The sequence below is a fragment of the Eurosta solidaginis genome, chromosome 1 (assembly GCF_040869045.1).
Source record: "Eurosta solidaginis isolate ZX-2024a chromosome 1, ASM4086904v1, whole genome shotgun sequence".
NCBI lineage: Eukaryota > Metazoa > Arthropoda > Insecta > Diptera > Tephritidae > Eurosta > Eurosta solidaginis.
The window spans coordinates 230,730,992-230,751,458 of record NC_090319.1 but is presented as its reverse complement, the minus strand read 5'-3'; the positions used below and the strand labels follow the sequence as shown (position 1 = coordinate 230,751,458).

At 39.5% G+C, this 20,467-nt stretch overlaps 1 long non-coding RNA gene across 1 annotated transcript in view; it reads left to right on the top strand.

Annotated features, from left to right (window-relative positions):
* Positions 1–243: 243 nt before the first annotated feature.
* Positions 244–20,467, top strand: part of LOC137241674 (uncharacterized) — a 120,058-nt gene continuing 99,834 nt past the window's right edge. The window contains exons 1-2 of the long non-coding RNA XR_010950019.1: positions 244–376; positions 1,852–2,051. This is a non-coding gene — a long non-coding RNA (uncharacterized lncRNA). The remainder of the gene's footprint in view (positions 377–1,851; positions 2,052–20,467) is intronic.

The window sequence follows — 20,467 nt, the reverse complement described above, 5'->3', positions numbered from 1 at the left end:
TGAAATCCGTGAAATTAAGTATTTTAACTCCCGACCAAATGCATGATTGATAGAGAGATGTAATACACGACATGCGACATGTAGTGTACGAAATGAGTTGTGCATGAGGCATAATTGTATTGCAATGGATTGACTGTCAGAAGTAAAGTATAGACATTCTGACAGTCGCTACGCTTTTTCACTTCCTGAATGAAAAAAATGGCACTCATTCACTCGGTGGTGAGTAGACTAGGTGTAAATATGGTTATCTCTTCATTAATTAATTTTCCTTTTCTTTTCAGGTTTTCTCTTTTTGGTCAGCAGCAGAATAATATTTTATTGTTGAGAAACTGACAGCCCGACGAAGTTAGGCATATGCCTAATGCACAAGTAGAAGGTAAGGTATAACGAGGCTATTGGTAGTCTACAATAGGGATCGACTGGTAAAACCGGTCCCAAAACGCTGGGAGTTGTGAAAAAGTCGTGTTTCTACCTCAGTCCCCAAGACGTAGAGCAGATGGTCGCAAATGTAGAATGTTCATTTGACTTGATGCAGGACGCTGGTTTACCAAGACCGAAAGCTCGGTATAGGAGTGTAACCTAATCGCCTCTTATGGTGAATGTTTAGCAGTACAAAAGTGTGTAACAAAAAATACCGAATCTAGTTGAAATTGGACAAAGTATTGACAAACTCTAGTGCTTCTGTGTAATCAACAAGATCCCACATAAAGTATAGTAAAAGGTATATACTGTTGTTGATCTGTCCTTGCTAAACCAAACTTTGTAAAATGCGGTAAACCGGAGGGAAAAATATTACCCACTATTCGCAAATTAGTACATAAAAAATTCAGGCTATAATATACGAAAACTCGGCTAAAAACAACGGCTCACTCACCCTAGTATATTCATAACATGTGCCTAAAATATATAAATATTAACATTATGTTTCTACATCAAGAATACTATAAGCAACTTTTAACATGTAGTGTTAACATATAGTTTGACCGCCTGCGCCAGCCTTTATGTGTACCGTTCTTAATGGTGCCGTAGCATTCTTCCCTTGTCGTTGTAAAACGAAACTGCGATCTCTTATTAAACGCCAGCTGTTCGTGGTGGAATGTTTATCGGCATCGTCACCTGACTCAGATCAGCTGTGAAAACACTTTTAGTTTTTGTTGTGAAATTTTTAAGTGTACCCAAAACTAAATTCACGCCAACATTAGTTTGTAAAGTTGGTTGTTTTTAAATTTTGTTCAGCCAAATTCTGTTAAAAAACATCGGGTTGTTTTACAACTTCTTGGCGACAATGGTGCATTATTTAAGATACGCTGAAACAGCAAACTTGGTAAATCTCAGTGGCAAGTCCTACGTTCATATTGCCAATAAGCACCAGCGCTGCACTCTACTTGACAATAGAGGTTGGTGCAGATAGTGCAAATGATGGGAATTGTGAAATATGTTTTACGTGTACTACCCGCTTGCATATTTCCATTTAAATTGAACTTTCCAGCGGCTATTCTATTATTGGGCGTGCAGTAATTTCATTGCATTAGGTCAGGTGTCCAAACTAAAAATACCTAGTGTACGTGATTTCTTAAAATCGAAAGGATGGTTGAGCATAAAAGCCAGAAGTTCGTGGAAGGCCTAAAGGACTCTTGGCAAAATACGAAGATAACCAAAGAACTTGAAGATCGGCGACGACTGGATGAAATACGTTTCGCGAGGAGCTCTGATTTTAAAGGGAAAGTAAGATGCGAACTGTGCTCGAATTTGCTTTTATGTTTAGAAAACGCAGGGTTCTATGCAGATGATATACTTTCAAATATATTATGTATGTGTAGTGTGCAAAGTTTACAAGGCTTCCCTTTTTAGGCAAAAGCGTATATGTCAGCTGGAGAACTGGAAATGATTTGGCATTGAGAAAAAACGAAGCAGGCCCGCCTGCAGTCCTAGCTGAGGCCGAGCCGCCCACGAGGCAAAATCAGTATGGTGAACGAGACAATACACGTAGAACGTTGGAACGACAAGTTCGCGATCTCCTCCGAAGATGGACTTGATGATAAAGAAGGAGGGTAAGTTGCGGCATAATAACTTTTTTTGAGTATGTACATTTGTATTCAAATTTTGCTCTTATTTTTCTTTGTTAATGGAACCCCTTAAATTGTAATGCCTCAATACTCTGTTTTATGGTAATTTCAAAACTTAACTGCGACAGCTGTGCGTACCAGTGTATTCAAAGAAAGAGTTAATTAAAGAAAAATGTTGGCACTCGATGGGCCTCGTTATTGCCCTAAAATGCTCGATAATATCTGAATTACCGATAGATATGGAAAAGCCTAAACGACTCGTGCATAATACCGATATGGGTATGTGCTCCCCTTAGGGTAGTTGTGATGTGAGGTAATACTTTTCTTAGATGGTTTCCATATGAGCAGCTCTGATCATAATGATGCGTCAGTATTAGCAAGTAAAAAAAAAACTGTAATAATACTGTAAAAACTCTCGCAGGGCATAACAAAATCGATTAGTCTTTGTGCAGCAGATTTGTTGTCGAAATTTCATATATAGTACGTAAATATTTTGTCGTTTTTATACAAGATATAAAGAGGACATACCACCACAAACCTATTCCCGTATTAACTTATTGATGCATATATAAAATATATGTGAAGATGTATACGACTTACAACGAAAGCAAACGATTAGAAAGTTTTTTTTTTAACGACTCAAAACGCATACGCACAAAACTTAACAAATATGTTTACATTCCGGCGCATGAGTGGAAAAAACACTGTATTTTGAGCGGTTGGTTCGAAAACGCCATATCTCAAAGTTAGGTTACAGAACGTGCTGTATTAAAGTTACTTCAAGAAGTAGATTACGTTGAAGAAAGTTTCATCTAAGACTATGTTTCAAGACCGAAACTATCCAAAAGCAGTGTCAAAAATGCGATTTTTCCTTGGTAATTTTTTGAGTATGCACGACTGTCAATTGTTTGTCTAGCAATGTTCAGGCACTAAAACTCAAAATTCTCCGTGCTTTTAAAGAATTTTTTTGTTTGTTTTGCATCGTTTCAGATTTTCCCCTACATATATAGTTTATCAATCAATAGCAGAAAATAACCGATAAAAAATTGCGTAAACATTTTGCTGCCCTATATTAGTGCTCTAGGATGTAGAAAAAAAATAGGAACGTGCATTCGTCAACCGCAAACGAAAAGAGTTGTAGTAGTAATGCAAAAATCCATGGCTGACCTCAACATGTATATGAACTATTATACTCGAACTTAAGACCCATATGTAAAATACCCGAAAAATATTTCTTAAGTTTTTTCAAACAATTTTCGACACTGCATGCCGTTTTATAGCATTTATGCATTTCCTTGCACCAAAACTTAATGAGCTATGAAGCTGAATGCTTAAATTTTTTAAAATTATATGTGTGGGGGTTTTCATTCGAGGTTTTGGAATGGTCAAGTGCTGTTCTTGAAAATGCGGATTGAGTTAATTAAGGTTTCTAAAAATATAAATAATTTAAAAACGTTAAGGTCCGGTGCAGATGGGTTTTCCCATCTTTGTTAGGCTAACGATGGGCCTCGTTGTTGCCCAACGAGTGCAAATGTTTTCTGTGGCAGATCGTTTCCCCTTCTGTGGTAGGCTTTTCTGGTGTCCTCGCTCTGGGGGAGCGAGTGAATGTGGGTTTGGTTGCTATAAAATTGCTATAAAATAAAAATAGAATGGGCCGAGTCCCTTTAGGTTCTGTGGCAGATAGCAGATTTGCGTTGGGTTATTGCTTGGCCTCGCGATAGGAAGGCGGAATTTGGAAAGGAGGGCGATGAACGGAGGGATGGTTATGAGGAGCTCTTGGTCCTCTCGCAATCCATCTCCTCCGTTGGAAGAAGGAACAGCTTGACCAAAGGTCGTCTGACTTAACCCTTCTCGGTTATGAGGTTGACTACACGAACTCGGTTGTCTTCGCCGGGGTGAACGTTGACGACTCGACTTAACCTACATTCGTTGGGAGATAAGTTGTCCGCCTTGATGATAACTAGATCATCCACTTTCAGATTTTGTTTTGTATGTTTCCACTTCACGCGTTTTTGAAGCTCGGAAAGATATTCGGTTTTCCATCGCTGGCAGAAGGTTTGGTGGAGGGCCTTGAGCTTCTGCCATCTGTTTATTATGGAGGCCGGGCTTTCGTTCACATCCGGTGCTGGCGGCGCCAGAAGATGGCTGCAAGTCAGGAAATGCCCGGTGGTTAGTGGTTCCAGGTCCGTTGGGTCATTCGGCCCTGGACTCAGAGGGCGCGAGTTAAGGCACGCTTCAATCCTGCACAAAAGTGTTTGGAACTCCTCCATAATATATTTGTGGGGAGAAGCGGTCTTTTTGAAGTGGCTTTTGAAGCTCTTCACTCCCGCTTCCCACAGGCCGTCCATATGTAAAGCGGCGGCGGGAATAAAATGCCAGCTCAATGCTTGATGGCTATACTTTGAGACTGTTTTGTCTCGGCTTTCGGCCAGAAAGGCTTTAAATTCGGATCGTAAAGATCTTGATGCTCCGACAAAGTTTGAACCATTGTCGGAGTAGATGTGTTTCGCGATAAAACGCGAGAAGGCTGCGAGAAAGCATGGGATGATGAGGTCAATAGTGGCCTCTAAGTGAATGGCCTTAGTGGCGAAACAGACAAAAAGGCACACATAGCCTTTGGACAGCCGACACCCCTTGCCGCGGTAGCTTTTGATTTCGAAAGGCCCTGCAAAGTCTACCCCGGTATTGGTGAACGCGCGGGTAAAGGTAGTACGTTCGCAGGGAAGGGTGCCCATAAGTTGGGACTGCGCCTGCTTTCGGTGAATAATGCAGGTTTTGCAATTGTGGATGATGGCCCTGATCATGTTCTTGATATTCGGAATCCAATATTGGGTTCGGATGGAGCATGAGCTGGTTCTCGCCATGAAAGGAGTCATGATGAGTCACAATGGCTGTAAGGCGAGACAGCCTAAAATTGTAAGGCAAGATGATCGGATGACGCTCGTTGTATGACATGTCCCTAGACGCCCCCCTGTTCTAATAATATCATCTTTGTCGATGTATGGGTTGAGTGACAGTATTTCACTCTTTCGATCAATAGATTCCTTATTTTTAAATTTTACGTACTCTATACCGTAGAATCGTTTTTGACATATGTACCTTGATTAACGCTTGAGACGTTGCCTTAATTTTATCGGCTGAGATTATGCACGACTTTTCGTGGAACGATGCTTTTGTTCTTGGGTGAGTTCATTTATAAAATCTCCTAACATAGTATAGAACCTTCAAAGCCCTGGGTAAATTTGAGAATCGGTCGAGAATATCTATTTGATCTACCCTTGTCGTGGCATATGTTTGTGCCCTCTTCTCCTCAACGGACGTTTTGTATTCGGTGTCTTGTGCAGGCCAGTGGGAATTGTCCTCTTGCAGCCAAGAAGGTCTCTGCCACCACAGCGAATTGTTGACCAAATCTGATGCAAGTAGTCCTCTGCTTCCAAGATCGGCTGGATTAGATTCCGAGTCCACGTGAAGCCAGTCCTTGCTACCGACCATATCGATGATCTTAATAATTCGGTGCCCGGTGAAGGTTTACTAGGAACAGGGCGGCTTCCTTATCCATGCGAGCACTATGGTTGAATCCGTCCATAGACGCAGTTTTACGGGTCCAATTCTGATGTTCCTAAAAATGGATTCGGTTATTTCTGCGAGCAGAACTGATCCACAGAGTTCTAGACGTAAAAGTGATATAGTCTTCACTGGGGTTACTCTGGTTTTGGCTAGCAAGAGATTTGTGAAAATTGTATCTCCCTTTTTACGCGCATGTAGATTGCTGCTGCATATGCCTTTTCCGATGCATCGCAAAAACCATGTATTTCGATGTCGTCCTCTGGCGTAAAATTGACCCATCGCGGTATCATAATGTTGTCTATCTCGTAGTACTGCTCGGTGAAATTTTTCCAACGTTCCAATGTACTAGTCGATACTGGTTCGTCCCAAGCTGTGCCCCCTTACCATATACGCTGCATGAGTATTTTCGCCACGATGACCATTGGTGCAAGGGTCGAAAAGTTTGGCGATTGCCGATAATATTGTTCATTTCGTAATGTTTTCAGTGTTTTTTCAACGCGCCTGATTTAAAATAGAAGATATCGGAATGGGCATACCATGGAATGCCTTGACTGAGCTGGTATCTTCGAATGCCAGGAAATTTTCACTGAGCAGATCTGTTGTACGTATATCCTTAAGAATTTCTCCTGAATTTGACGCCCATTTGCGTAGTGGGAAGCCCGCCGAGTGTAGGACTTGACGAATTTCATCTCTCGCTTTAATGGTTGATGCGATTGTGTGTCCACCCGCTAGCACGCCGTCTACATACATGCATTCCCTCAGTATGTTAGCCGCTGTAGGGTGCGAATTTTCTACATCTTCTGCCAGTTGTAGGAGTGTTCTTATCGCAAGATATGGAGCGCAATTCGCTCCGAAGTTAACAGTCTTTAGCTCGTAAAGCCTGATAGGGTCCTTCGGGGTGGTGCGATAGACAATCCGTTGAAATTTGGTGTGATTTTTGTTCACCCAAATTTGCCTATACATCTTTTCGATGTCGCTATTAAAGACGAAGCGATACAGTCGCCAACGTAAAATCAAAATGGGTAGGTCTGCTTGGAGTACTAGACCTGGTGGAGTATGTCGTTTAGACTAATTCCATTTGCCGTCGGACTTGACGCATTGAAGACGACGCGCACCTTGGTAGTGGTCTTTTCTGCCTTTACAACGACTTGGTGGGCAGGAAATAATTATCCGAATCGTCGGATGGAATACTGCTTTTGATTTTTCACATATGTCCGAGCGTTTCGTATTCTGACAACACCCGAACATACTATTTCCCTAACTCTGGGTTTTTTAGTAAACGCCCCTCATTTCTAAAGATTTGGAACATGCGTGTCTCAGTGACGGTCCTAAATTAATATTCGCAGGATAATCCTACCTGAATGGCAGTGGATCTGTATATCTTCCACTTTCATCACGTTTTGTTGTGTCTTGAAATAATTGTTCACAATACCTTTCTTCTTCATTAAGCATTTTATTTTTGGGCACATTTTCTACCTCCCAGAAAGCCTTTAATTGACTGTCTAACGCAGGGATGGGCCTATTTTCTGCTCTGAAATCAGTTTCAGTGCCAGCGAGTGCTTGGTGAGACGTTTGTGTATTTTGGGGTGTTAGGGGAGTAAAAAAATACATTGCAAATATCGAAAGCTTCGTCTCAAACGATATTCATCGCAAGAAGGTTGCGGAAACACTAAAAAACTGAAATGAAAATATTCTCTCTCAACCTCGAAAACCAATTCCCAAATTGTGTTGCAATAGTACGAAAACAAAAACATAAATTTTTTGGCAAGAAAAACAAAAAACGGAATAACCATAGACTGAAGTCGACTTTATGTTAAGCAGCGCATTATTGACATTCATTTCGCCTTCACATACATTTAATTATATACACGCCGATTAATTTTGCAATATATACATAAAAGTATTTAAAAAAGTATTTTTAAAGTAGTAGCCTTAGAGGAAGTAGTAGTAGAAAAACGTACTAATGCACGTTTCGTATACAATCGTGGGGAAAAGAAACCCTTTTCAGACTTGTTGGCAGTGTTGCCGTGAGCCTAGAAAGAAATGTATCAGTTTACAAATAAAAAAAGGTACCAATCGCATAAACAACGATTAATTTTACCAGTTTTATTATAAACATAACTGCTTTCATTTATAAATTTCAAATTAAGGAGGAATTTTCAAATTTCTTCAGCTCACATACATATGTAGGTTAATCCACACTGCAAAAATTGTTGGAGCATGTGGTGCATGTGTGTTTAATTTACGGCGGCCATTTTTCTAATTTTAAAACTTGCTTTGTTTATGATTTGAATCATAAAGGAACTTTTAAAATTACAACTGAAAATTCAGTTCGACTTGTGAATCACAAAAGCGACATTACATATTTGGGGCCATTAGTGCGAGCGAAGCCGCCGGTAAAGGCTAGTTTATCCTAAAACACTTAATAATTTGAACATAATAAGAACGGTGGCAGCCCTATTTTCCACAAATATTCTCTCTTTATCAATCTTACGTGTGTTTGTATATTATTCTCGTCCTGTGTTCTTCGCCCCACATACCTGCACTTGATCGTCCCTCCCCTAGCACTTAAATGTGCAAAGCGTGCCCGTATGATCAAAAGGCTCATACGAGCCGTTTTGCCCATCGCTGGTCTAACGCAACCTCGTTGTAGAATGACATGATGCTATTCGTTGGACTCGGTGCTTCGATGCGACCGGTTAGTATCCAACCGAACACTGTCTCTTGGGCCAAAAGTGTATTTAGTACATTCTTTTTCAGACCGCTCAGTATGATTTGGGGATATACGTCTCCTCTAAGTATGAGGTCTACGTCTTCGTTGACGTAGAACCTCTTGTCTGCTAAAACCAAGTCTGGGAATGCCTGCATAGTGATGACGTTGATATGGCAGGATGGAAGATTCCCAGTGATTTTGGCTAGGACTAGAACGGGTGTAGTCAGGCTGAAGCAGGCCTCCAATGGTGAACGTAATTCAATTTTGGATGTTTTTTTTACCTGAGCTGATACCGCATTTGTGATGCCTGAAACTTGGGCATGCATTTTCCTCGCTGGCAAATTGATTCTGCTTTTCAGTCTTTCAGTTATAAAGGAACATTCAGACCCTGAATCAATTAATGCCCGCGCGGAGAAGTCGGTACTATTATGGTGAATGTGTACGCGAGCAGTTCCTAATAGCATGCCTGTGCTGGAATTCGCATGACAGGATTTTACATTCTGGTTCGCAGATTGTCGCGCCTGTGCCAAAGTTGTTGGGATATTATCCGCATCTTTGAAAGTATTGCGCACCGCAGTTTGCTGACATGTATCTGCATGCAGGAGCGTGTGGTGACGAGAGCGGCATTTGGAACAATTGTAGGAACTGGTGCACCTCGTCACTGTATGTCCAGGGGATAAGCAATTCAGGCAGCTGCTTGTGGACTTTATAAATTTAATCCTTTCTACTGGGGGTAACTCGCAAAAGCGCGAAGAGTTTCGTAATCTGTGCTCAGGGGATTTAAATATTTTACAAATTGGTTTTACTGTTTGCTTGGATACTTTTGTTTGAAAAGCACCAAGTCTTTTCGTAGGGGTTTCTGTCGATTGTCGCGACGCGTTTGGTTTTTGCACTTTCGAAGGGCATGCCCTGTAAAACCAGACACTGTTTCAAGTGTCTGAAACCGATTAGACAGGAATTTGTCCATATCCTCTCACTTGGATATGTCCATTTTATGATCTATACTTTGCTCCCATAGAGCCAACGTGCTCTCTCGTGACTCTGTTGAGCAGAGATAAGTCAGGATTGCATCCCAATTAGAAGTGTAAATTTTGTGACATTTGAGGGACGAAATGCAATTATTTATATCATTTTGTAGCTTTTTTATTGCACTGCCACACTCACTTTCTACCTTTCTTAAGTTAAATAAAAATTGTAGTTGTGTGTTAACTAAGACACGTTTGTTCTCGTATCTTTCACACAAGTTTTTCCAGGCCATCTCGAAGCCTTCATTTATGAGAGGGCATTTTTTCACGATGTCTTTTGCTTCGCCCTGCGTTTTTTTGTTGAGATGGAATAACTTTTCCACCCCTTTCAAGCTAGATTTGTTTATATAAATTGCCGTGAACAGGTCACGAAAAGTTGGCCAAGATAGATAATCCCCTTTAAAAACTTCCGTGTCGCAAGCAGGGAGGCGAATTTTATGCCCATGAGGTTCTTGCTCAGGGTTGACGTTCTTGTCCTCTTTCTAGTATTTTTCTGCCTCAGCAGATATAGACGCTAAGCATCGCATGTAGATTGCGTATGCTGATCTTTGCTTCTTTCTTATCACCATAACGTCCCACCCTGACACCTCAACAGACCCCAGTAGCGAATCAAACGCACACTTTACCTTCTTCCACAAGGACCGCAACTCTTCCTGCTGTATCGCAAGGGTGTGTTTGCTATGGTCGCTTTCCGGAATAAGGCTGTAATCTGTATCTGCGATTTATTCTACTAACCTGATGTTTGAATTTATCAGAGAAATGATTGCCGATTAGAAATATTACAACTCTTCTGAGTTAAAATACCTTGCCCAGCCGTAAATAAAAACTATTGAAGTTCTAAGTATTATTCCTTATTTTCTATTTTAGACTTTTTGTCAGAGCAGCGACGACAACAAAAGGTTTATTTTGGAGTTTGTGTCTCAGTAGCGATAACAACAAAGGCTATTATTTGGACTTTGTGTCTCAGTAGCGACACCAACAAACAAAGGACCACTCGCCACCTCCACAGTCAATGGGTTAATTGTGAACAAGGATTAGAAAGTGCGTGCGATATTGCTATTGAATTCTAAAATAAGCGGAAAAAAAGTGTTTAAAGTGAAGTGCGCGCCGAATTAATTAAAATGAACTTAATTTCGTGTTCGTGATGTGCAAAAAAAACAACAAAAAAACTATTCAATATAGTGCGGAAAGTGAGGTTAGGTTACCTCTTCCTTATGTTGTGTCTGGAAAACCTTACCACTGGTGGGGGGATAAACCATATAATCACAAGGACCGAAATAAATTAACAAACCAAGAGATTTAACTTTTAAAATGGAAAGGGAAAAATGGTGGTCACTAAATAATTTCACTTTTTACACTTCTTTTCGATTTTAATTTTTCGCGCACAACACCGGTGTTTTATTTATTTTTCTTTAATAACACTTAAAAGAAAAGTGGCAAGAAATATAACACTTATTTCTCGTTTATGCTGTGGCTCCGGTGGCTCTGCTGGGATGTGTTGTGGCAAAAAATTTTAGTAGGCAAATGTGCTGTGGCTCTGGTCTCTTTGATATAAAAAAACTCCAACACTGTGCTTTTTGGCTGCTGGCCCAAATAATCCTCTAGACAAAAAATTTTTCTCTGCAGATTGTGCTTACACGTTGATTATCTGTGTGAAGTAGTGGACTGTATTATAAAAAGTGTTTTCCGTTCTCGGTGAGGAGGACCAATGTTCGGCCTGAGTGCGTCGTAAACCAGCAGTCGGTAGGTGCACACGGGTCGATCTCGGGATCGATGGGTCACTCGAAATAAATAAAGAAGAACGCAAGGAGGATTTCCTCCTTATAAAATAATATTTAATTCATTGCATGGGTGCTGACAACCTGCACACACACACGTGCATGTGTATGAAACGCATGCATGTGCATGCATGCACACAAATGCGGCGTAAGTGTGGGTGGCAGGAAATATTATTAAAACGTTAGGGAGGGGCGCCGTCAATCAAGTAAAAGTTAGGCATTGGGCCAAAACACCCATGTATCATATTTTTTGTGACGACTTCGAACAAATCTGGATCAATCGTTTGATCGGGTATTTCAGCTGATACCACACTATCAATTTGATCCGGTGTAATTTTATCAACCAACCAAACCAAAATATGTGCGTGCGGTAATCCCCGCTTTTGCCATTCAACGGAATACATATAACAACGCACCTCTCCAAACACTCTATATTTGACCATAAAGTCCATAAGTGACTTTAGTTTTAGTTTGAAAATACGTGCAGTTATATCTTGTCGTTGTCATTTGTAGTGGGAAGCCCGCCGAGTGTAGAACTTGACGAATTTCATATCTCGTGTGTGTCCACCCGCTAGCACGTCGTCTACATACATGCATTCCCTCAGTATGTTAGCCGCTGTAGGGTACGAATTTGCTACATCTTCGGCCAGTTCACAGTGTTTCGTGTGGAACAAGCTAGCTGGACAAAAACAAAGTTCTTATTCCAAGAAAAGTGTAATGAGAAATGAAAGAAAACAAACAAAATAACGGAATTTTTGCTTTTTTTTTGATATTTTTGCTCATATATATTGAGTAATTGAAGTAAGAAGGCAGGAGTGGCCGTAAAATGCATTGATTAATTTGCAAAATTCTTGTTGAATAATAAGCTTCATATTTCTTTTAAGTGAACACTTTTATATAATTTTTTGATGGATTCTAAGCTCGAAGGTAAGTAACATTTTTTAATAGTAATTCTTTCGCAATTAGAGTATTTTCAATATATTTAACATTCCGTTATTAAGAAGAAAAGGTATTTTTTCTCTATATTTTTAATTTTGGGGACAAAAAAGTTACATACATCAGCGGACATTCGGGCCAAATTTTACATATGTTATAGTCGCAAGTATTCTCTAATAGTCGAAAGCAAAAACCATTGCGAATTCTTTGCTATCTTTAATTTTTTTTGTTTGTAGATTTAGTTATCTCTACATATAAAATAGGACGTATGTACGTACCAGCTCCGACGAGATATTTGAACCTTTAAAGCTGATCTACAAACGGCAAAGCCAATTCCCAGGTACAGGGAACAAACACGTAGCCATAAAATACACAAAAATAAACGCGCAAGGTCAACAAGAGCACACCAAAAGCAAAAAGGCGAATATCACTGACTTCAACCTGCCACAACCTACCGCACCAGTCACCAAGACATAAAAACAGGTACATACAAAGCAATCCTTATGCAGGTATAACCACACAGGAACGCTACACAAAACAACCCCATTTGGTAGCATCTACGCCAATACCTGAATGTAATAAAAATACTGCACAACTGATAACAAATCAGAATGATCAACGACACTTAAGATGGCAGCACAACAATCCTCAACAATTCACCGTCGGAAAATCAACAACACAAAGCAGTTTAGTTATAACCGTACCAAGAACGGAGTTTTTTGACATTTGGGTTCAACATTCGAAGGAAACCAGATATAAAGAATTATTGAGTTTTGTTGTACTTAAGTACGATTTCAGCGAAGCAGCCGAATATTTGATAAAAAGTTGAAGCTTACAAATATCGGCATATTCGTCGAAGCTGGATCAAAAGTGGAACACTTCTGGAAGACATAAGAAGCGATTTTTGAATAAAAACTCGGAGTGGCTTTCGGGTCCAAACATTTACAATAACGGTGGATTCAAAGTTGCCATCAGACCAAACAACCACTTCTTCAGGTAACCCCGGCCCCGGAAGACGAAAGAAGGACTTTGTTAGCTGCAGTGAAAAAACCAAACGGCGTCGAGTGGATGACCTCTTGAAATCTAGAAGTCCTGGTGAGTTAATTTATGCGGCAGAAGTATCAACGCGTATGTCCGGCAACAGAAATGTTGCTAACATTATAAAAAAATCACAGGAAACTACTCAAATATCCGGCAAAAAGATGGCATGTGAGCCAGATGCAAGATGCTTGAGCAATGTAGAAGCTTTAGCATACTACGTAGATAGCAAGTCGACGACTCATGGGTACAAAACGACTCGGAAGTGGAGCATCAAGGCAGGCCATAAGGTTTATCCATCATTTTACAGTCTAAGAAAAGCTAAGGCAGAATGCTATCCAAATAAAATTGATGTGGGTGAAACACGTGCTGAGATTAAAGTCCAGTCCGTATTAGATAAAACTGTTGAGCGTTTAGTTTTAGCAAACCAAGAAGTTTTTGTTAGTTTATTACCTACAAACTTGACGTATACTTTAATCAGCAAGTGGGGTTGCGATGGAAGCTCTGGCCATAGCACATATAAGCAAAAGTTTACATGCAGTTCTGACACTGATGAGTTTTTGTTTATATTTTCTTTCGTTCCTCTTCAATTACAGGATGAAAAAGGTAACATTGTTTAGCAGAATCCTAACCTTCTTCTACCATGTATTGTCGTCCAATTAAATTTATTTTTTCTAAAGAAACAAAAGATTTTATTGTTTTTGAAACGAACAAAGCTTTAGAGGAGATAAATGCGTTGTTGCCAACAAAGTACATTCTCGAAGAATACGAAGTTTCCGTAAATCACAATATGCTTCTAACAATGATTGACGGAAAAGTTTGCAATGCTTTGACTGAAACTTCTTCCGCACAAAAGTGTTATATTTGTGATGCCACTCGAAAAGATATGAATAATGAGTTACGGGACTTTACGCCTAACCGAGATAATCTTGGTTTTGGTTTGTCTACTCTCCATGCATGGATAAGGTGTTTTGAATGCTTGCCTCACATAAGTTATGGCCTCGAAGTAAAAAAATGGCAGCTTAGGAATGAGGCAGATAAAGAGAGTGTAAAGCTACGTTCCAACGAAATCCAGAATAAATTTAAAAGTGTACTTGGATTGATAGTAGATAAACCAAAACCAGGTTCCGGCAATACCAATGACAGCAACACTGCTCATAGGTTTTTCGAAAATTCTGAGGCTAGGGCTAAGATTACGGGATTGGATGTAACTCATCAAAAGATTCGACACTCTCCTTCGCGCATTAGCACCTGGGCACAATATACATATCCAAAGATTTGCGGTCGAGACTAAAAAACTATACATAGATCTCTATCCATGGTTTAACATGCCTGTTCAAAAAAAAAAACATGCCTGTTACAGTTCATAAAATCTTAGTGAATAGTACTGATATTATAAAATCAGCAATTATACCTATTGACTGACTTCAGAAGTCTTAAATTTACTGTCCCCCGATAATGTTGAGGAGTCAATAAATACCCCAGTTGTTTCAAGCTTTCATAGTAGTGTTGCTGATGCTCATGACTATTTCACAAGTGACTCATCGAATGAAAGTGATGATAGCGCATAATAACATAATTATAAAAGATAACCTACCCTATAACTTTTTGTTGGATCAGGTTTTATTTAATTTAAATCTATTGTCTTTTCTACGTTGTATGATACTTTACTTTTAAGTTTTTGTAATAAGTAATTTTCACATAATTAATTAAATTATTTACATTGTTATTATTATTATTGTAATTCACTTTTACATTTCTGACTGGTACTATAAAATAATTTTGTAACAATTGTAGTGCCAGGATAAATACTCAAATAAATACAAAATATGTATGTACATATGTACAGTCACTCAAATAAATAAGTAGACACCCCTTTTTGGACAATTCTTACAATTTTCGCTTTCGCAAATTTATTTTAACTTATTTCCCATAAGAAAATTTGTCACGATTTATAAAAAAAACTAAATTATATTTAAAAAATGTTTGAAAAATTCGAATTTTCATAAAAAATTTTAATTTTTTTTCCTAATTTTTAGAATTTTTTAGAGTATTGAGATTTGTAGTCCATTCAATTTAACTACAATAAAGTAATATTCTTAAGTCCTTTAAATTTTTTTGGATCTACATATGTCACTTATTCACATGAGTTACTGTATATGAAATAAGCAAATATATGCATATGAAGTAAAATTTTGGAAAAAAAATAAAAAAAGAACATATGGGTGAAAAAAAATGACGTAGTTGTAATAAATGACTGCATATGAAACGGAAAATTTCATAAAATAATTTTGTCCAGCTAGCTTGTTCTACACGAAACACTGTGCAGTTGTAGGAGTGTTCTTATCGCAAGATATGCAGCGCAATTCACTCCGAAGGTAACAGTCTTTACCTCGTAAAGGCTGATAGGGTCCTTCGGGGAGGTGCGATAGACAATCCGTTGAAATTTGGTGTGATTTTTGTTCACCCAAATTTGCCTATACATCTTTTCGATGCCGCTATTAAAGACGAAGCGATACAGTCGCCAACGTAAAATTAAAATGGGTAGGTCTGCTTGGAGTACTGGACCTGGGTGGAGTATGTCGTTTACACTAATTCCATTTGCCGTCGGACTTGACGCGTTGAAGACGACGCGCACCTTGGTAGTGGTCTCTTCCGCATTTACAACGGCGTGGTGGGCACGAAATAATTTTCCGAATCGTCGGATGGAATATCGCTTTTGATTTTTCACATATGTCCGAGCGTTTCGTATTCTGACAACACCCGAACATACGCTTTCCCTAACTCTGGGTTTTTTAGTAAACGCCCCTCATTTCTAAAGGATTGTGAACATGCGCGTCTCAGTGACGGTCCTAAATTAATATTCGCAGGATACTCCTACCTGAATGGCAGTGAAACTGTATATCTTCCACTTTCATCACGTTTTGTTGTGTCTTTAAATAATTGATCACAATACCTTTCTTCTTCATTAAGCATTTTATTTTTGGGCACATTTTCTACCTCCCAGAAAGCTTTTAATTGACTGTCTAACGCAACCTCATTGTAGAATGACATGATGCTCTTCGTTGGACTCATTGCTTCGATGCGACCGGTTAGTATCCAACCGAACACTGTCTCTTGGGCCAAAAGTGTATTTAGTACATTCTTTTTCAGACCGCTCAGTATGATTTGGGGATATACGTCTCCTCCAAGTATGAGGTCTACGTCTTCGTTGACGTAGAACCGCTTGTCTGCCAAAACCAAGTCTGGTAATGCCTGCACAGTCCTGGCGTTGATATGGCAGGATGGAAGATACCCAGTGAGTTTGGCTAGGACTATAACGGGTGTAGTCAGGCTGAAGCAGGCATCCACTGGTGAACGTAATTCAATTTTGGATATTTTTTTCACTTGAGCTGATACCGCATTTGTGATGCCTGAAACTTGGGCATGCCGAAGTTGTTGGGATATTATCCGCATCTTCGAAAGTATTACGCGCCGCAGTTTGCTGAGATGTATCCGCATGCAGGAGCGTGTGGTGACGAGAGCGGCATTTGGAACAATTGTAGGAACTGGTGCACCTCCTCACTGTATGTCCAGGGGATAAGCAATTCAGGCAGCCGCTTGTGGATTTTATAAATTTAATCCTTTCTACTGGGGGTAACTCGAAAAAGCGCGAACAGTTTCGTAATCTGTACTCAGGGGATTTAAACATTTTACAAATTGATTTTTTTGTTTGCTTGGATACTTTTGTTTGAAAAGCACCAAGTCTTTTCGTAGGGGTTTCTGTCGATTGTCGCGACGCGTTTGGTTTTTGCACTTTCGAAGTGGCATGCCCTGTAAAACCAGACACTGTTTCAAGTGTCTGAAACCGATTAGACAGGAATTTGTCCATATCCTCCCACTTGGATATGTCCATTTTATGATCTATACTTTGCTCCCATAGAGCCAACGTGCTCTCTGGTGACTCTGTTGAGCAGAGATAAGTCAGGATTGCATCCCAATTGGAAGTGTCAATTTTGTGGCATTTGAGGGACGAAATACCATTATTTATATCATTTTGTAGCTTTTTTATTGCACTGCCACACGCACTTTCTACCTTTCTTAAGTTAAATAAAATTTGTAGTTGTGTGTTAACTAAGATACCTTTGTTCTCGTATCTTTCACACAAGTTTTTCCAGGCCATCTCGAAGCCTTCATTTGTGAGAGGAAATTTTTTCACGATGTCTTTTGCTTCGCCCTGCGTTTTTTTGTTGAGATGGAATAACTTTTCCACCCCTTTCAAACTAGAATTGTTTATATAAATTGCCGTGAACAGGTCACGAAAAGTTGGCCAAGACAGATAATCCCCTTTAAAAACTTCCGTGTCGCAAGCAGAGAGGCGAATTTTATGCCCATGAGGTTCTTGCTCAGGGTTGACGTTCTTGTCCTCTTTCTTGTATTTTTCTGCCTCAGCAGATATAGACGCTAAGCATCGCATGTAGATTGCGTATGCTGCTTTTTGCTTCTTTCCTATCACCATAACGTCATCCCCTGACACCTCATCAGACCCCAGTATCGAATCAAACGCAGACTTTTCCTTCTTCCACAAGGACCGCAACTCTTCCTGCTGTATCGCAAGGGTGTGTTTGGTATGGTCGCTTTCCGGAATAAGGCTGTAATCTGTATCAAACTCTGCGATTTATTCTACTAACCTGATGTACGTTTCCATCATTTTGTTTGAATTTATCAGTGAAATAATTGCCGATTAGAAATAGTACAACTCTTCTGAGTTAAAATACCTTGCCCAGCCGTAAATAAAAACTATTGAAGTTCTAAATATTATTCCTTATTTTTTATTTTAGACTTTTTGTCAGAGCAGCGACAACAACAAAAGGTTTAATTTGGACTTTGTGCCTCAGTAGCGACAACAACAAAAGGGTTAATTTGGACTTTGTGTCTCAGTAGCGACAACAACAAAGGGTATTATTTGGACTTTGTGTCTCAGTAGCGACACCAACAAACAAAGGACCACTCGCCACCTCCACAGTCAATGGGTTAATTGTGAACAAGGATTAGAAAGTGCGTGCGATATTACTATTGAAATCTAAAATAAGCGGAAAAAATAAGTGTTTAAAGTGAAGTGCGCACCGAATTAATTAAATTGAACTTAATTTCGTGTTCGTGATGTGCAAAAAAACTATTCAATATAGTGCGGAAAGTGAGGTTAGGTTACCTCTTCCTTATGTTGTGTCTGGAAAACCTTACCACTGGTGGGGGGATAAACCAGATAATCACAAGGACCGAAATAAATTAACAAACCAAGTGATTTAAATTTTAAAATGGAAAGGGAAAAATGGTGCTCACTAAATAATTTCACTTTTTACACTTCTTTCGATTTCAATTTTTCGCGCACAGCACGGGTGTTTTCTTTATTTTTCTTTGATAACACTTAAAAGAAAAGTGGCAAGAAATATAACACTTACTTCGCGTTTGTGCTGTGGCTCCGGTGGCTCTGCTGGGATGTATTGTGGCAAAAAATTTTAGTAGGCAAATGTGCTGTGGCTCTGGTCTGTTTTATATAAAAAAAACTCCAACTCTGTGCTTTTTGGCTGCTGGGGCAAATAATCCTCTAGACAAAAAATTTTTCTTGGCACATTGTGCTTACACGTTGATTATCTTTGTGAAGTAGTGGACTGTATTATAAAAAGTGCTTTCCGTTCTCGTTGAGGAGGACCAATGTTCGGCCTGAGTGCGTCGTAAACCAGCAGTGGGTAGGCGCACACGGGTCGATTTCGGGATCGATGGGTCACTCGAAATAAATAAAGAAGAACGCAAAGAGGGTTTCCTCGTTATAAAATAATATTTAATTCATTGCATGGGTGCTGACAACCTGCACACACACACGTGCATGTGTATGACACGTATGTATGTGCATGCATGCACACAAATGCGGCGTGAGTGTGGGTGGCAGGAAATATTATTAAAACGTTAGGTAGGGACGCCGTCAATCAAGTAAAAGTTAGGCATTGGGCCTAAACACCTATGTATCATATTTTTTGTGACGACTTCGAACAAATCTGGATCAATCGTTTGATCCGGTATTTCAGCTGATATCACACTATCAATTTGATCCGGTGTAATTTTATCAACCAACCAAACCAAAATGTGTGCGTGCGGTAATCCCCGATTTTGCCATTCAACGGAATACATATAACTACGCACCTCTCCAAACACTCTATGTTTGACCATAAAGTCCATAAGTGACTTTAGTTTTAGTTTGAAAATACGTGCAGTTATGTCTTGTCGATCAATTGGGGATTGCCCAGGAAACAAATGGTCTGTGATTTCACTCCATTGCGTATTGCATGTAAAATTAATAAACAGATCCGGCCGTCCATAAGCGCGAACATACGCCATGGCATCCTGTGCATATTCATGCATGTTTCGCGGGCCTGGTTGCTGGTAATATGATCATTCTACCGATGTTATTCATATTTCCATCGTTATTCACTGAATGCCGTAAGTGAATGTATTCCTCGGACCGTAACTTATTCTGGTTGAATTTGATATAGTACCCAGAATGTAAAAACACATCCCCAGGTTATTCTGATCCACGTTTTGGGCAATATCTCGAGACCATAGTCACCCAGATGTATGAAAATAACCCTCTTCTAAAGAACTCATCAACAGCTTTCATTTGATATCCATATTGTATAAACACATTCTAGGGGTATCTGGATCGGTTGATCGACAAGACATAAATGCACGTATTTTCAAACTAAAACTAAAATCACTTATGGACTTTATTGTCAAACGTAGAGTGTTTGGAGAGGTGCGTTGTTATATGTATTCCGTTGAATGACAAAAGCGGGGATTACCGCACGCACACATTTTGATTTGGTTGGTTGATAAAATTACACCGGATAAAATTGATAGTGTGATATCAGCTGAAATACAGGATCAAACGATTGATCCAGATTACAGTCGTCACAAAAAATATGATACATGGGCCTTGCGACGCATTGAATGTGAACTCTCCGTGCATGATTGATGGAAAATGTTCGAAGCGATACCCGCGAGCATTAATTTCGGATACGGTCACAGGTGACGATGGATATCCGTCATATCGTCGTCGATCCTCTGATGACAATGGTAAATCAACGATATTTAAGATGGGAAAGTTGACAATCGTTTGATTGTTCCATATTGTCCATTTTTGTCCAAAACATTCAAAGCGCATATTATCGTGGAATACTGTAATTCCGTTAAATCAATTAAATTCATTTGCAAATATGTAAATAAAGGAAGTGATATGGCTGTATTCGGCGCAGTCCAAAATGACAACGACGAGATTAAAAAATATCAAATGGGGTATTATATAATCAG